Below are 16,544 nucleotides of genomic sequence, written 5' to 3' on the forward strand. Positions count from 1 at the left end.
GAGAAAATTCAACAAGAACAAAATTTATTTTTATACTTAGAAAAATTTATCTAAGTGGTAAAAATATAGCATGCATGAAAAAAAAAAGATTTTAGTGCTTAAAGGTACCTAAAAATATTTGAAATTTCCTAAGTGGTTGAAATTGCCTAATGCCAATGAAGGCTTGTGCATCCTATGGGACACCAAAGGCCCGAGGAGAGGTGTGCCCATCCGCATGCATACAAGTGTGAATTTGGGCGAAGGGCGTGTCCTAGGGGACACTTGGCCAGCATATGCTAAGGGTCATTAGGCATCCGATCGGATGCCATGTGACCAAGGAGAGGCCAAGGGATGCCTAACGTGGAGTGGTGCGCCTAGTGCCTAGAACGTGTGCGTCCGAGCAGAGAGGCTTCCGAGCGTCAAGGTTGGTGTCCGAGCGGAGGGGCGTCCGAGAAGCCACGCACCTGGGTCTGTCCCTCCGAGCAGCTGTGGTGGGACTCCTGTCCGAGGAGTGTCGGGCGTCCGAGCCTAACATGTGTCCGAGCCGTGGACTTCCGAGGAGCCCAAGGGAAGTCCGGTCGGATGCCGTGTGGTTTGAGAAGCATGTATGTGGTCCGATCAGACCACATGTTTTTTTTTTAAAAAAAGAACAACACAGTGGCCAATCGGCTATACCCCTAACTTACCCATTTTTCATACCCAAAATCTGACCAAAAATTCCCCTATTTTCTTTGAGCCGAATATAAAACCCAAAAGCAAAGCCCTAGGTTCCCAAACATAAACACATTTCTTCATCCAAACATACAAATACAAGATCAAAACATGGAAGTGGAAAAGTTTTTTCATGTTCTTGAAAACCCACTATACTATCAAAAACCCCAAAACCCATACTCATGATTTATATCAAATTAACCTATTTTTCTTGAAATTCCTATGAAATTAAGGGTGATGTTGGGTTACCCATAGCACAAACATCCTCAAAACCCAACAAACCAACACATTGTGCAAGCATTCATATGAGATTCATGAACAAATTCAAGGAAAAAGCTATCAAAGGGGTTTCGGCCATGGCATGGGTTTTTCATGAAATTTTTTTAAAAAAAATAAATAACAAGCATGGAGAAGAAGACTTACTCAAGGTTGGAGAACCTTTGACTTTCTTGGAGATGGCTTGAAAAAGTGAAGAGCTTCCCTTGAAGATCCTTGGAAATTCGGCCAAAGGAAGAAGATGACAAGGGTTCGGCCAAGAGAGAAGAAAGAAAAAGGAGGGTTTTTTAAAAAAAATGTGATTTGCTTGTGTGAAGAAAAATATGTAAGGGTAGGGGTTATTTAAAGGAAAAAGGTGGGAGTTAATATTTATTTTTGGAACCTTGGCATTCCGGGGCTATTTTTTCTCCCCACGATCATGAACAGTTTTTTTTTGCAGTGATCGTGGCCTATAAGTTGTGGTCTGCTGCATGGTGGAAGATGAACAGTTATTTTTTATATAATGCCTTCAACTGTGGAGAAAAAGTTTAATATGTGAATGTATCATATAATAAACTTGGGGGGCAAATGTTATCCCAAAATTTGAAAATGATGATGTGGCAATAAAATTGACAAGTGGCATGGATTAGTTGGGTGATCTGGCTTGGCAGTAGCCCAGTACATCAGTAAAGAGTTTAGACTGCTTGAGAGATGTCATAACCAAGCCAAATGCACCCGAGGAGAATACTTGGGCTAAGGTGTGCCTGATCGGACCTTGGTCCAAGGATAGCATTCCAAGAGGTCCGGTCAGACCTTAGTCCGAGGAGTCCAAGTGATGGGCTCGGACCCTAGTCTGAGGAATGCCCTAAGAGATGGGCTCGGACCCTAGTCCAAGGAGAGGCCACAATAGGTCTGGTCGGACCTTGATCCGAGGAGGGGCACAAGTGATGTGCTCAGACCTTGGTCCGAGGAAGGCACTCCAAGAGGTCCGGTCGGATCATGTCCGAGGAGAAGCCCCATGCATGTGTTCGGACCTTGATCCGAGGAGAGCCAAGGGGGATGGCTCGGACCATGTTCGAGGAGAAGCCCCATGCAAGTGTGGCTCAGACCTTAGTCCGAGGAGAGCCAAGAGAGGTATTCGAACCTTGGTCCGAGGAGAGACTAGAGGTGTGCTCGGACCTTGGTCCGAGGAGACCCCAAGGCTGTGGTCCGAGGTGAGCCCAAAAAGTGACTGGTCGGACCTTGGTCCGAGGAGCAGTCCAAGGAGTATGGTCCATATGTATGTGTCCAGCATGCATATGTCCGACCAGCACTTGTGTGTGTCCAGCATGCATGTGTTTGACCAGAAGAAGATATTCATCAAACAAATGGACCAGACTACGTCAAATTCCCATAAACGGCTTCAGCAAGAATCAGTCTGGGCATCGCGGGGATCTCTCATTCCTCACTCGAATTGAGGAATCTGTTGTATTTTGAATATTTTGTGTAATTTAAATATAATATGAGTAATAAAATATCCCGATCCTAGGGGGATATCAGTTTAGGATCCCAAGCCTATAAATAGAGGGTTGATGGGATCAAAAAAGGACTTTTGGCAATTTGAGATTTGGTCTGAGTTCTAGAGAGAGAAAGTGTGTTTTCCTTGAGAGAGAACCCTTTTTGTATTCCTGAAAATTTACACTTAAGAAACTCAGTTGACACTGGTTCATCTGATCTTGAGTGTAGATAAAGTAATAAAATATCTAAGTGGATTAGGCTATTACCGACTGAACGGGGCTGAACCACTATAAAATCTTGTGTGTTATTTCCTTTTCTTGATTAAACTATCTGTGTCGTTTAAGTTCTCTTGAAGGTTTGTCGTTATTGACGTTCTCACGTCGTTGGCTAAAAACACAGTCAACACAACTTTAGAAGAAATATGGGAGACTATAAATAATGATGATGACTTACAAGTAGCCCTAAGATATTATTCTCTCATACTTAAGTTCACCTATAATTTAGAGTTTCAATTCATTAATGAGCAAAAACATAGGATCTTCTTGAATCTTCCCCGAGGAAATTTTGAGGCTCAAGACAATGAGGATTATGAAGAATTGGATGATGATATGCTAGATGAAGGATCGGATGTAGAAGATCTTGATTTTTAGAATTGTTAGTTTTCAATGTTTGTTTTATTTATTTCTTTATTTTATTATTGTAATAATTGAAAACTATTTTTCCAAATTAATATCATGTTATTTTATTATCATGTATGAGTTTGATTTTATTTTTTGCAATCATAATAAATACTAAATAAAATGAATAATGACTAAGTTCGGTGAGGGTGGATACAAATCAATGAACCAAGTTTCCTTATTGAGAGTTAGGGGGCCTTAGTAATGGGAATGATTTTACTGATCCCAGCCCTCCCTCAATATGGTTAACTTTGGAACAAAGATGAGTTTCTAGCCTGAGAATTAAGTCATATAGGATGATTAGAAACACACTTAGAAAATAAAGATGACTTGTTTTTCTAAATATAGAAACCCACTATATTAATAATAAAGACTTATATAATTTTTCATAAGAAGTCATAATAAATAGGTCCGAGATATGTTTGTCTTAGAATAAGTTTTTGCCTTAGAGCCTATTAGGTAAAGTTCTAACATGTTTCTTACAACCGTTAGAACTCTGCTACAATGTCGTTCCGAAGATCTGCACGCACCAACGAAAATGCCTCCAACGCTGTTCCAGCGAACAATGATTCACCTCCAGTTCGCAGAAGGGGAGTGCGTGCAACTACTAGCCGCAACGCGCCGGCACCGCCAGCTGACAACACCGCGGAGATCGCTAGACTATGACAACAAGTCGAGGAAATTTTGCAGCAACAACGTCAACAGGCGCAGACTCAGCCTCAGCCTTCGCCGCAGCCGCAGCCACAGCCACAGTAAATGGCCCCAGCACCCCAACAAGTTGGTCCATATGGGGGATGGCCAGTGACAAACTACGCTCCATATCTAGTACCGAACATGGAGCCAGTGTATGAGAGGTTCCGCAAGCAGCACGCTCCAAACTTCGAAGGGACTACAGACCCCTTTGATACAGAAGAGTGGCTAAGGAATGTGGAGCCGATTCTGACGCACATGAATCTCAGTAATGCGGACCGCATATCCTGCGTCTCGTCTTTGCTCCAGAAGGATGCCAGGATATGGTGGGACTTGGTCCAGCAATCGCATGATGTTGCCACCATGACATGGAATCGATTTGTGGAACTCTTCCACAAGAAGTACTACAATTCGGCTGTACTCTCTACGAGGGTTGAGGAGTTCGCTAACTTGAAGCAGGGTACTTTATCAGTGGCAGAGTATGCTCGTCAGTTAGACCACTTAGTAAAGTTCGCATCTGAGATGGTTCCAACTGATTTTCTGAGGGTGAAAAAATTTGTTAGAGGACTTCGACCGAAGATTGAGATGGGGGTTAAGTTAGCAAACCCGGGGAATACTACATATGCCGATGTTCTTGAGACGAGAATAGAAGTAGAGAGGTGGCAGGCTAATGTAAGTAAAGAGGAAGCCAGTAAGCCTGAACCAAGACAACATAATCAACCTCAGACCAGTCAGAAAAACAACCATAACGGCAACAATCAGTCCAGCAACAACGGTAACGGCCAGAAAAGACGACATTCGGATAACAAGAAATTCGACAGCGATAAGAGGGCACGTATGAATAATGGGGGAAATAGGCCGGGCTACGTGGAATACCCGCCATGTGCTAAGTGTCAGAAGAAGCATCCTGGAGAATGCTGCGCAAACACCAAGGAATGTTTTAACTGTGGTCAGGAAGGGCATCGTAAAAGAGATTGTCCTCAGCAAAAGCCAGAAGGGAAGAAGGACGACAAGATGGTTCCTGCTAGGGAATTTGCCTTAACCCAAGGAGAGGCTGATGCTAACAATAAGGTGGTCACAGGTCAGGTTTCTATCCTCAATAACTTATGTTATGTATTATTTGATTCGGGAGCCACTCATTCGTATATCTCGATAGGAATGATAGAAAAACTAGGCAAACCTTGTGAAAGATTTAGAACTAGGTGTGTAACCGAGTTGCCTTTGGGCAAAGTAGTTCTATCATCACGGATAGTACGAGGCGTACCAATCAAGATTGAGGATATAGAACTAGAAGGAGACCTGATAGAACTGGTGATCAAGGACTTCGACGTAATATTAGGCATGGATTTGCTAGCACGGCATGGCGCAACCATCGATTGCAAACGCAAGAAGGTGATGTTCGAGACTCCCGACGGCCAAAGATTATGCTTCATGGGACAAGCTTCAGGATTACGCACCCCATTGGTATCATGTCTCAAAGCTCAAAGAATGATGGAAAAGGGATGTCAAGCGTTCTTAGCCAGCATCACGAATGTGGAAAGGGAGACACCACTTAAGGTTGGAGATGTCCGTGTTATACGAGAATTTCCAGAGGTATTTCCCGATGACTTGTCAGGATTGCCGCCAACTCGGGAAATAGACTTCACGATAGAATTAGTACCAGGCACCGAGCCTATCTCTAAGGCACCATACCGGATGGCACCTACGGAACTAGGGGAGTTAAAGACGCAGCTACAGGAACTCCTAGACTTGGGTTTTATTAGGTCGAGCTATTCGCCATGGGGAGCCTCGGTACTATTCGTGAAGAAGAAGGACGGAAGTATGTGGATGTGTATCGACTATCGCGAGTTGAACAAGGTAACGATTAAGAACAAGTACCCGCTACCTCAGATCAACGATTTGTTTCATAAACTCCGAGGCACGACTGTATTTTCAAAGATCAATTTACGGTCCGGGTATCATCAGCTCAAGGTAAAAGGAGAAGATATTCCTAAGACAGCCTTTAGGACTCGTTATGGACATTACGAGTTCTTGGTTATGTCCTTTGGTCTTACTAACGCACCAGCCGCGTTTATGGACTTAATGAATAGGGTCTTCAAGGATTACTTAGATAAATTCGTCATTATGTTCATCGATGACATTTTAATATACTCCAAGGATGAAGTAGAGCACGAGGAACATTTGAGGTCGATTTTGACGCGATTAAAGGAGCATCAAATCTACGCAAAATTCAAGAAATGCGAATTTTGGCTTTCGCAAGTAGCGTTCCTCGGGCACATTATATCAAGAGACAGAGTTGCAGTAGACCCATCAAAGGTAGAGGCCGTGAAGGATTAGCCCAGACCAAAGAACACATCTGAAGTAAGAAGCTTTCTAGGGTTAGCAGGTTATTATAGGAAGTTTGTAGAGGGCTTTTCAAAGAGAGCCACTCTGCTCACCAACCTGACCCAGAAACAACAAAAATTTAACTGGAATGATAAGTGTGAAGAAAGCTTCCAGTTGCTTAAGGATAAGCTTTGCTCAGCACCAGTACTCAGTGTACCGACACCCAACGATAAGTTCATGGTCTACTGCGATGCATCGAAGCAAGGATTGGGTTGCGTGCTGATACAAAATGACAAGGTGATAGCCTCCGGCTCACAATAATTGAAGGAGTACGAGTAGTGCTATCCAACTCACGATATGGAGTTGGCAGCGGTGGTCTTTGCGTTAAAAATCTAATGCCATTATCTTTACGGAGAATGGTGCGAGATTTATACGGCCCACAAGAGTTTAAAGTACTTCTTTACTCAAAAGGAACTCAACATGAGGCAGCGCAGGTGGTTGGAGTTAGTAAAGGATTACGACTGCGAAATCCTATACCACCCAGGAAAGGCGAACGTAGTTGCTGACGCGCTTAGTAGGAAAAGTTATGGGAATTTAGCAGCTTTATCCGGAATAGAAAAGCCGCTACAGCAGGAGCTTATCAGTGCCGGAATAGAAGTAGTTGTAGGCAAGCTGGCTAACTTGTCTATCCAATCGAATCTGCTAGAGGACGTACAGATTGGTCAGAGGCATGATGACACACTAGCAGTACATATGGATGCAGTCAGAAAAGGCAAGGCTACAGATTTCTCAATATCTAGCCAAGGTTTATTGAGATATAAGGATCGGGTATGCGTGCCAAATGATCAAAGTATTAAGAAGATGATTCTGGAAGAAGCACACAGTACCCCGTACTCAGTTCACCCAGGGTCTACCAAGATGACTCATGACATCAAGGCAATCTACTGGTGGCCAGGGATGAAGAAGGACATGGCAGAGTATGTATCTAAGTGTCTTATATGCCAGCAAGTGAAAGCAGAGCATCAGCGGCCTGCAGGCTTATTGCAACCGCTTAGCGTACCAGAATGGAAGTGGGACGATATAGCTATGGACTTCGTGACGGGTTTGCCAAGGACAAATAAGCAGCATGATTCCACTTGGATAGTAATAGATAGACTAACCAAGTCGGCTCATTTCCTGCCTGTAAGACTTCATACACGGCAGACCAATACGCAGACATCTAGGTCCAAGAGATAGTATGGTAGCATGGAATCCCCAAGACGATAGTTTCGGATAGAGGATCGGTGTTTACGTTGAGATTTTGGGGAAGTTTACAGCAAGCTATGGGTACTAAGTTAAGTCTTAGTACAGCTTTTCATCCTCAGACAGATGGGTAGTCCGGGCGTACGATTCAGATTTTCGAAGATATGCTACGTGCGTGTGTACATGATTTCAGAGGATCATGGAATAAGTACTTGCCGTTGATCGAGTTCCTATATGGAAGAAGGTGCCGATCACCGTTGCACTGGGACAAGGTAGGAGAAAGACAGCTTCTAGGTCCCGAAGTTGTTAGACAAGCTCAAGAAGCAGTAGCGCTTATTAGACAGCGTATGCTTGCTGCTCAAAGCCGTCAGAAAAGCTATGCGGATGCCAAGCGACGTGATGTGGAATTCCAAGTTGGAGATCAAGTCTTCCTGAAGATATCTCCTATGAAAGGTGTCAAGCGGTTCGAGAAGAAAGGCAAGCTTAGTCCTCTATTCATAGGTCCTTTTGAAATATTGGACAAAGTGGGAACAGTTGCGTATAGACTAGCCCTACCGCCTGCACTAGCCGATAGTCACAACATGTTCCACATCTCGATGCTACGTAAATATGTGTCAGACCCATCTCACGTCCTCAAGTACGATACGATAGCACTCCAGAAAGACTTAAATTATGAGGAACGACCGGTTAGCATCCTGGATAGGGGGATGAAGCAGTTACGGTCCAAGAGCCTTCCTATAGTAAAAGTCCTATGGAGTAATAGTTCTGAACGAGAGGCAACGTGGGAGTTGGAGGAGGACATACAAAGCCGGTATCTGGAGTTATTTGGTAAGTAAATTTCGAGGACGAAATTCTTTTTAGTAGGGGAGAATTGTAGAGTCCAAGAACTTTACTTAGCTAAGTTAGATAGTTGTATAATAGTAGTAATAGTATTATCTTTATGACTGTGGATTTTTGGTTAAGACCGGGATTTATTTGGACACTCATAGTAGTACTTGTAGATTTTCTAAGTTTAACCTATAGTTTAAGAATATTAATTTTAACCTAAGGTTTGATTAATATGACTGATATTGAGGATAATATTTAGTATACTAAAAGGTTTAAATAAAAACCAATAGGATTATAGCACATGTTATGTATGGGTTATTAATGATTAAGTATTTTGAGGATTAAATTTATTAAGGGTAAAGTTTTAATGCTCTAAGGTCAGTCAGCAGCTTTGAAAATGTTTGAGGGCTTAGTCAAGTCTATTTACTGAATTCAAATTAAGCTAAAAATGTGTAATTTCGTGTTTAAATAATCAGCGTATGCCGATATATCGCAGCACGAAGATACAAAAAACTCGAAACGATGCACGTTTGCCTCGGGCATACTGGCCCAGGCGATATATCGCCCCTCTCAGCACATTTTGAAAGTTTTCAAAATCATTTCCCATTCAAACCTTCAACCTCTTGATAAGTCCAGCATCTTTTTGAACGAGTCTTCAGCCTCTGCTGAACGATAATTCAAATTATTTTCACTTAAAAAGCCATTATTTTTATTCAAGTTAAATGAAGATCTCTTCATTCCTAAACTCTATAAATAGGACCTATTACCCAGCCATTATTCATCTTTTACTCTAAGTTCAGAGGCTGCAAGTTGCTAGGTGAGTGTGAGAGTGTAAACACTTGGGTTGGGAATCATAAGATTGATCATCATAAGCTTATCAAACACTTGGGAAGTAAGGTTTTATAGCAATTCGGTTCAAGGTTTAGATTGGTCTTACAAGTCTTCAAGGTGTTCCCACATTCTAGTTCATTGGTATTATTTTATTTAAGTTCTCATAGTCTTCTACTCAGCCTTCTAACCTTATTCTTTATTTTGGTTAGGAAATCTAAGAACTTGCACATAAGTTTTTGGTAAGTATATTCTCAATGGTATAGTCCTCCCATTCCTTTCATTTCTTTTCTTCAAAGTACTCACCCTGTTATAAATGGTTTTTAGGAGTGTTCCAAAGTCCCAACTATGTCCTCATATCCCGGTATTTTGGTAAGGAAAATAGGATAGAATTTATATGTTATCTTATGATTTTATGTTATGCAATATGTTATGATATGTATGATTGTAGACTTGGGCATATGACCCATATGACTAACAAGCCCCATATAGATTATGGGCATATGACTTGCTTAGCTAGCAAGACCCCACTAATCTAATGGGCATATGACTTGTTTAGTCTATGGGACCCCAAGTAATAATGGCCATTATAGTATGTATGTGACATAAGTGTTATGGTATGTTTTTATGTTGCATTATGAATTTTTATGTATATGGCTATATGTTAGATTTTTCCTTGCTGGGCATTAGGCTCATTCCTTTTTGTTTATATGTGCAGGAAAATAGTCTTAGTGGCGGGAAAGGTCTTGGAAGCTTGGAGAATGTGTATTGAGGCGGAATGGATTCAAGAGCCGAGCGTTCGATTCGAGGATGTAGTTTTGTTTCTTATGGTTTTTACATGTATTTTCTGCATTTTATTATGTAAATCTCTTTTTAATTATGTCACGTTTTAATTTTAAGACAATGGGATCCCATATCCTACTTGATATTTTATGTAAGGTACATCTTTATTTTTTTTTACAAGTTTCTTAATAAAGTTATGGTCTTTTCACTTGTAAGTTTTATTAAGGATTAGTATTTATGTATAGTTTTCGTTAATGGTCCAAAAAGTCTAGAGTAGTTGGGTCATTACAACTATATGTAGAAATTTTTCTAGATTGTCTCATAAGTTTTCATAGGCCTGACAAATAGTCACAAAAAAAGATACACTATTTTTATTTCTCTATTCTCTCATCTCACAAAAAGTCATTCTCCAAGTCGCTAAATCTCATGTGTTGAGTACATCTAGAGACAGAAAATTGTCCATAACATTGCACATGCCCACACACGTCCTACTATGTTAAGGATTGTCTTGGAAGATCTTGGTCTGAATCTCAGAGACAATAATAAAGGATTGGATGTAACGACCTGAATTTCATACTTTGTTGACTCACCAAGACATGACAGTGTTTTCTAGTGGGCAACACCTCTAGGAAAGTCTAGATTTTGAAAACGGTCATTAAATGACTAGTTTGAAAATGTGAATGACTATTCAATAGTTTTAAAGCATAAATAAAATATTAATGCATTGTCGGGGGATCCCAAATATTTAAAAGAAACAAAATATAGTTTAAATGCATAAAGAATAATGTTTGATGATCAAGTCATCTCATAAGTGAAAAAAAAGGAGAAAATAAACTTAAAACATGGTTAAAATGATTCATTGTGGAACACTTGAAAATTCACTAAACCTATAGGTTGGTTAATCTCGGTATGCATACTTAGATGAGATCCTATGTAGCCTACCAACACCGAGAAATCTAGAACATATTCTTTCCTTCAGACTGAGTAACAAATTGATCTATAAAGCCCAATAAGAAGAAAAAACATTCAATAGGTAATACATCAAAGCATGAAATCATAACACTCTCAACTTATCTTAGCATTATCATATCACAATTCGTCATTCATAACTTAGCAATACACTGAAGACATCTCCAGGTCAAAAAGCATTGCATTCATATGTCAAATATATCTCAAACCATAGCACAGGTGATTGTTGGTATTAAATGTGCAAATCAAAGTGTGCGTGGAAGGTGTTTACAGAATATCTTATTTTAATACCAAACCGGGATCAATATATGTATATATATATATACAATAAATCAAACACACTAGAAAGATTCATACCTCTTGTACCCTATCAAGTGTCATCGGCATCTTTTAGTATAAATAAATGAACATCCAATTCAAGAGAATGTTATGAGATCCATGCCACGATTTCCAAGTCAATCCTCAACATACTAGGACGTGTGTGGGTATGCAGGATGTATAGGACAATTCTTTGTCTCTAGATATACTCAACACATGAGATCAAGAGAGATTGAGAATGAGAAGGCTAAGAGAATGATAGAAGAAGAGAGAAGTATTCCTATATTTTTTAGGTTTTTCTCTTGTATCGTATCTTCAATTTGATGATCTAGAAAATATAAAATAATTTTTTTTATCAAAACTAATTTGGTTTAGATTTTATTTATTTAGTAAGTATTAATCAAATCAAAATATACTTTTTTGACCATAAATTTGGCCAACGACACTGAGTCTAATATACGACAGATAATTAAATAAATGAATGATAAAAAAAAAATACCAAGAATTTATAGTGGTTCCGCCCCAAAAACTAGTAAAGACCTACGTCCACTTACCACTTTTATAATAAAATCACAAACTCAAGATCAGAAGATTAAGATTCAACTTAGTTTCTTAAGCTTGTGAGAAAAATACAAAATAGTAGAGTTTCTGTAAGTAAAGTGTGCATGAAAAAATAAATGAGTCGTCTAGTCTTATATTTATAGACTTTCTGACCTTTCATAACGAGCTTTGGGCCTTAAATAGTATTTTACTCGACTAGCTAAACATACATCGAACAGGTACATATACAATGACTAGTAATGCTTTTGAAGCTCATTTTTCACTCATCCTAGTCGTATGGGATTTCCTTTTGCCACATGTCATACAAGAGTGACACATCATCAAGTTGATTTTTAGGGATAACATTGATAAATGAGTTTTAGACTCGTTTAGCTATGTATTCTTTAGGTAAAGTATTAGGTGTTTTGTTTTGTATTATTCTATTATACACTTGTTTTTGTATGTTTTCGGATGTCGAAGGGCTTAGGTGACTTAGGTGTGGAAACATGGTGGAAAAACCGAAAAAATGAAAAACATTGGTGGAAAACAGTGTTTCGGAGCACTTTCTGCGATCGCAAGAACGGTGTCTTGCGGCCGTAATTCCATAAAAGTTTTAGCATTTCTAGAGCATTCCTGCGACCGTAGGAATGACAACCTGCGACCGCAGTATATGTCAAGAAATGTGAAAAATGCAGATTTTTAATGAAGGGTGTTTTGGTCATTTCATGTTTAAAAAAATGCTAATTAGGTTTAAATTATGATTAAGGAGAGGAAAGGAGACACTTTTGCAGATCTAGACTGGGAGAAGAGTTTTAGGAGTGCTTTGGAGGAAGATTGGATTTATCATTTAGAGTTCTTTTCTTCTCTTTTTACTTTTAGTTTATATTAATTTCATGTTTATGGATTTCTTAGTGATAAACATGAACTAAATTCTATTTAGGGTTTTTAATTGAATCTCTTGAAGCTTTATTATGAATTAATGCAAGTTTTCAATTTCTTCTTCATCTAAGATCTATTCAATTGTGTTTATTGTGTATGTGATTGATTGCGCACCATTTACATGCTATTTATGAATTTGAATCAAAATCTGAGAAGTGAGATTTGGATATGCTAAAATTGAATAGACATAGATTTCAATTTAGAACGGCTGAGTTCATTGCTTCCTAATGTTTAAATTTCTAATAGAAATATAGAGAATTTGCATTAGGTCGAGTTTTATATTTCTTAACCTGAATATTTAACACGTTTGCATGTCTTTCATCTTAATGAGAAGAATTATATTTGTGATTGCATTAATGAATAATAAAGTGGATAGTAGAAGATATTAGAATCCCTAATTTCTCATATATATATTTGAATCAAGTTTACTGCAAGATTATTGTTCTTTGTTGTTCTTCATTTAATTCTGTTATTTATTATTTTTAGTTTTAAAAATTCCAATTTTGATTACCAAATAGAAAATAAAATAGGCTATTGGTATTTGATAATCAATCTCCATGGGAACGATATCGGTCTTACCGAAATAAACTACAAAAGCGATTATGTATACTTGCGTAGCTTTAAATTTTTGCAACAAACATTTACCCCCAAGTTTATTATAGTGTGACCAGCACTAGATAAACTTTATTCGATCCACTTAACTTTGAACTGTGTTTTCCTGATCAGCTCATATGATTGTAAATGCCTTTTAAGATTCCACCACCTTTTGGGAAGAATAAAATTAATGATTACTTATTTTGGAAAACTGTACTCACGGGTACACATCTCCCTAGTGATACGAACCACACCAACACTGTAATGAAACCCGACACCAAATATGGCACAGCCACCAAGAACACACGAAATTGGGGATGAAGAACCGCAACCCTATGCTTAGCAAAGCACGAACCTTGGTATGAGGAAGACGCCACAAACGGGGATGGGAATCCGTTTGATAAGTCAGGTTGAACGCCACAAGGAACCCCTTGATAAGTTCAAAAGTTTCTTCAAGAACTCAAGAAGAAAAAAAAAACTCACAATTTTCATTCCACATAATCTGATTTTTCCCAATGTTTTCAAGGCCTAATATAGGCGAAAATTACATCAAGACAAGCCCCTTTGTCTTCCTAAAGCAAAACCGAAATTTAAAAAACAAGCCTTTTGTCTTCCTAATGAAAACCGAAATTAAAGACAAAAGGACTCTTGGACTCACACAAGTCAAGTGTTTGACTTTTCACAAAATAAACAAAGACTAAATAAAAAATACAAGATGACAAAATACAATAAGACTCATCAAGCTCCTAAACTGAGTCTTTTGGCTCGCGCCCTCGTCACCAGACCAACTGGAACTAGACTTGGATCTTTAGTCTTGGTGTCCTCATCATTCCCCCCCTCTTGAGAAGGATTTTTCCTCAAATCTTCACCTGCATCAAAAGGACTCAAATCAGAAACATTAAAAGTAGCACTAACAGTATACTCACCTGGTAAATCGAGTCTGTAGGCATTGTCATTGATCCTTTCTAGCACTTGAAACGGACCATCTCCTCGAGGTAGCAATTTGGAACGTCTTTGTGCTGGGAATCGCTCTTTCCTCATGTGTACACATACCCAATCACCGGGGTCAAAAACCTGCTTGTGACGACCTTTGTGAGCATCAAGTTGGTTAGTGTTTAAAAGAGCCTCCTTAACCTCACTTCTTTTTGCATAAAAATTCTGTTTTCTCTCTAATTTTCCCTCATTGATCGAACTCTTCTCTTTCTTTTCTCGCTCACTTGATTCAACCCTTTTCTCTCTTTGTCTCTCTTTTTTCTCACTCTCATTCATCTTTTCACTCTCCTTCTTTTGCTCACTCAATATTTTTTTATCACTCAATTTTTGCAACCTCACTTGGTCTTCATATACTTGCTTTGGCGTCAATGGCACTAGAGTGATTGTTCTTTGACGGAACGTGAATGAGTACTTGTTGGTGAAGCCATCATGCTGGACTCGCCGATCAAATAGCCAAGGCCTTCCTAGAAGGAGGTGTCCAGCTTGCATGGGAACCACATCACACAATACCTCATCTTCATACTTGCCAATTCGAAATGAGACCAGTACCTGTTTTGTAACCCTCACTTCACCACTATCATTCAACCATTGCAACTTGTATGGACAAGGATGTTTAAGCGTTGGGAGCCCCAGCTTCTCAACCATGGAAGAACTAGCAACGTTAGTACAACTACCTCCATCAATAATCACACTACATACCTTGTCTTTCACATGACAACGAGTGTGAAAGATGTTCTCCCGCTGCACCTCTTCTTCCTCTTCTTTTGCTTGCAAATTCAAGACTCGTCGTGTGACTAGTGCAAGCATCTCACCAGATTCTGGCCCATACTCTTCATCATCGATAGAAGCATCTTCCAATGGTGGCATGTTAGCAAGATCATCTTCATCTTCAGAATCGAGCTCGCCACTTTCTCGAATCACCATAACTCTCTTGTTTGGACATTGGCTAGCTATGTGTCCTCGCCCCTGACATTTGAAACACTTTATCTCACTAGAACAGGACGAAGTAGGGGCTGTTTTACCTTGAGGGGTCGTGGCTGGTTTTGCTGTAAAGGATGAAGTAGGTTGGTCTTCTTCCTTCTTTGGATAGTTTGACCGCCAAGGTGTTGCACTTGAATTGTGTGGGCTCGGTCTTGGCTTTGAACTTGTACTACCCCTCTTGAGCTGCCTCTCAACTTTGATTACCATATGCACCAAATCTTCCAATTCCACATAATGGTGTAGCTCAATTGGATTAGCAATCTCTCGGTTCAACCCATTCAAAAACCTTGCCATGGTTGCCTCCCGATCCTCTTCAACATTGGCTCTAATCATAGCCATCTCCATCTCCTTGTAATACTCATCAACACTTCTATAGCCCTGACGAAGACCCTGCAACTTAAGGTACAGATCTCGATAATAATGAGGTGGTACAAACCGTCGCCTCATCACCCTCTTCATAGCCTCCCAAGTGTCAATGGTACGATCTCCATTTCGCCTCCTATTGATGCACAACTGATCCCACCAAACAATAGCATAATCAGTAAATTCAATGACAGCTAGTTTTACCTTCTTCATGTCAGAGTAGTTGTGACAATCGAAAACCAACTCCATCTTCTTCTCCCACTCAAGGTATGCTTCAGGATCACTCTTCCCCTGAAATGCTGGAATTCTCATCTTGATATTTTCCAAATAATTATCTACCTGGTTCCTAGCTTCTCTATCCCCGCCATACCTCCTATGGTTACCCGCCGACATCCTATCAAACTCATCATCAGAAATTACCTCTTCCAAATCCCCTTCATTCTCATCCTCCCTTTGGTGCATCCTATTCCTCCGTGGCCTCCGTTGTGTTCCCTCTTCTACCCTATCCAACCTCTCATGTATTTGTTCACACTCCTCCCTCAACATCCTCCTCATCTCCCCCATTAAAGCTTCAATTTGTAGATTTGGAACTGTAGGTGGTGGAGCGTCATTGCCTGCATTTCTTTCTGTATTTTGTGACATGATTGAAAATCTGCAAAAATAAGGTTAGAACAGTTATAGAAAAAGACCTCACCACACTCCCTCACGTGTTTTAACTCAAAAATTGTCACTCAAGTCCACTCGTGTTTCACTCAACTTTGATGGCTTTTACCCTCAAATAAGCTCACACCTCTGCCTTTTTCCACTCGTATTCTTCTTTAAGACCTTTGAAAACTAATGAAACGGTGATATGGAGGTTCAAGCAGCCAATCCTACCAAACAAACCAACGAAAACCGATGAAAAATTGGTGAAAATTGATGATTTTTGGAACACTTGTGTGGGGTTTTGGAAAAAAGGCCTCTAGACCATAGTGATCAAGAATAGAACAAAATTTTTTAAGACAGGTTTCAAGTAGCAAATCAAACCAGAAC

The sequence above is a fragment of the Humulus lupulus genome, chromosome 3 (genome assembly GCF_963169125.1).
Source record: "Humulus lupulus chromosome 3, drHumLupu1.1, whole genome shotgun sequence".
Classification (NCBI taxonomy): Eukaryota; Viridiplantae; Streptophyta; class Magnoliopsida; order Rosales; family Cannabaceae; genus Humulus; species Humulus lupulus.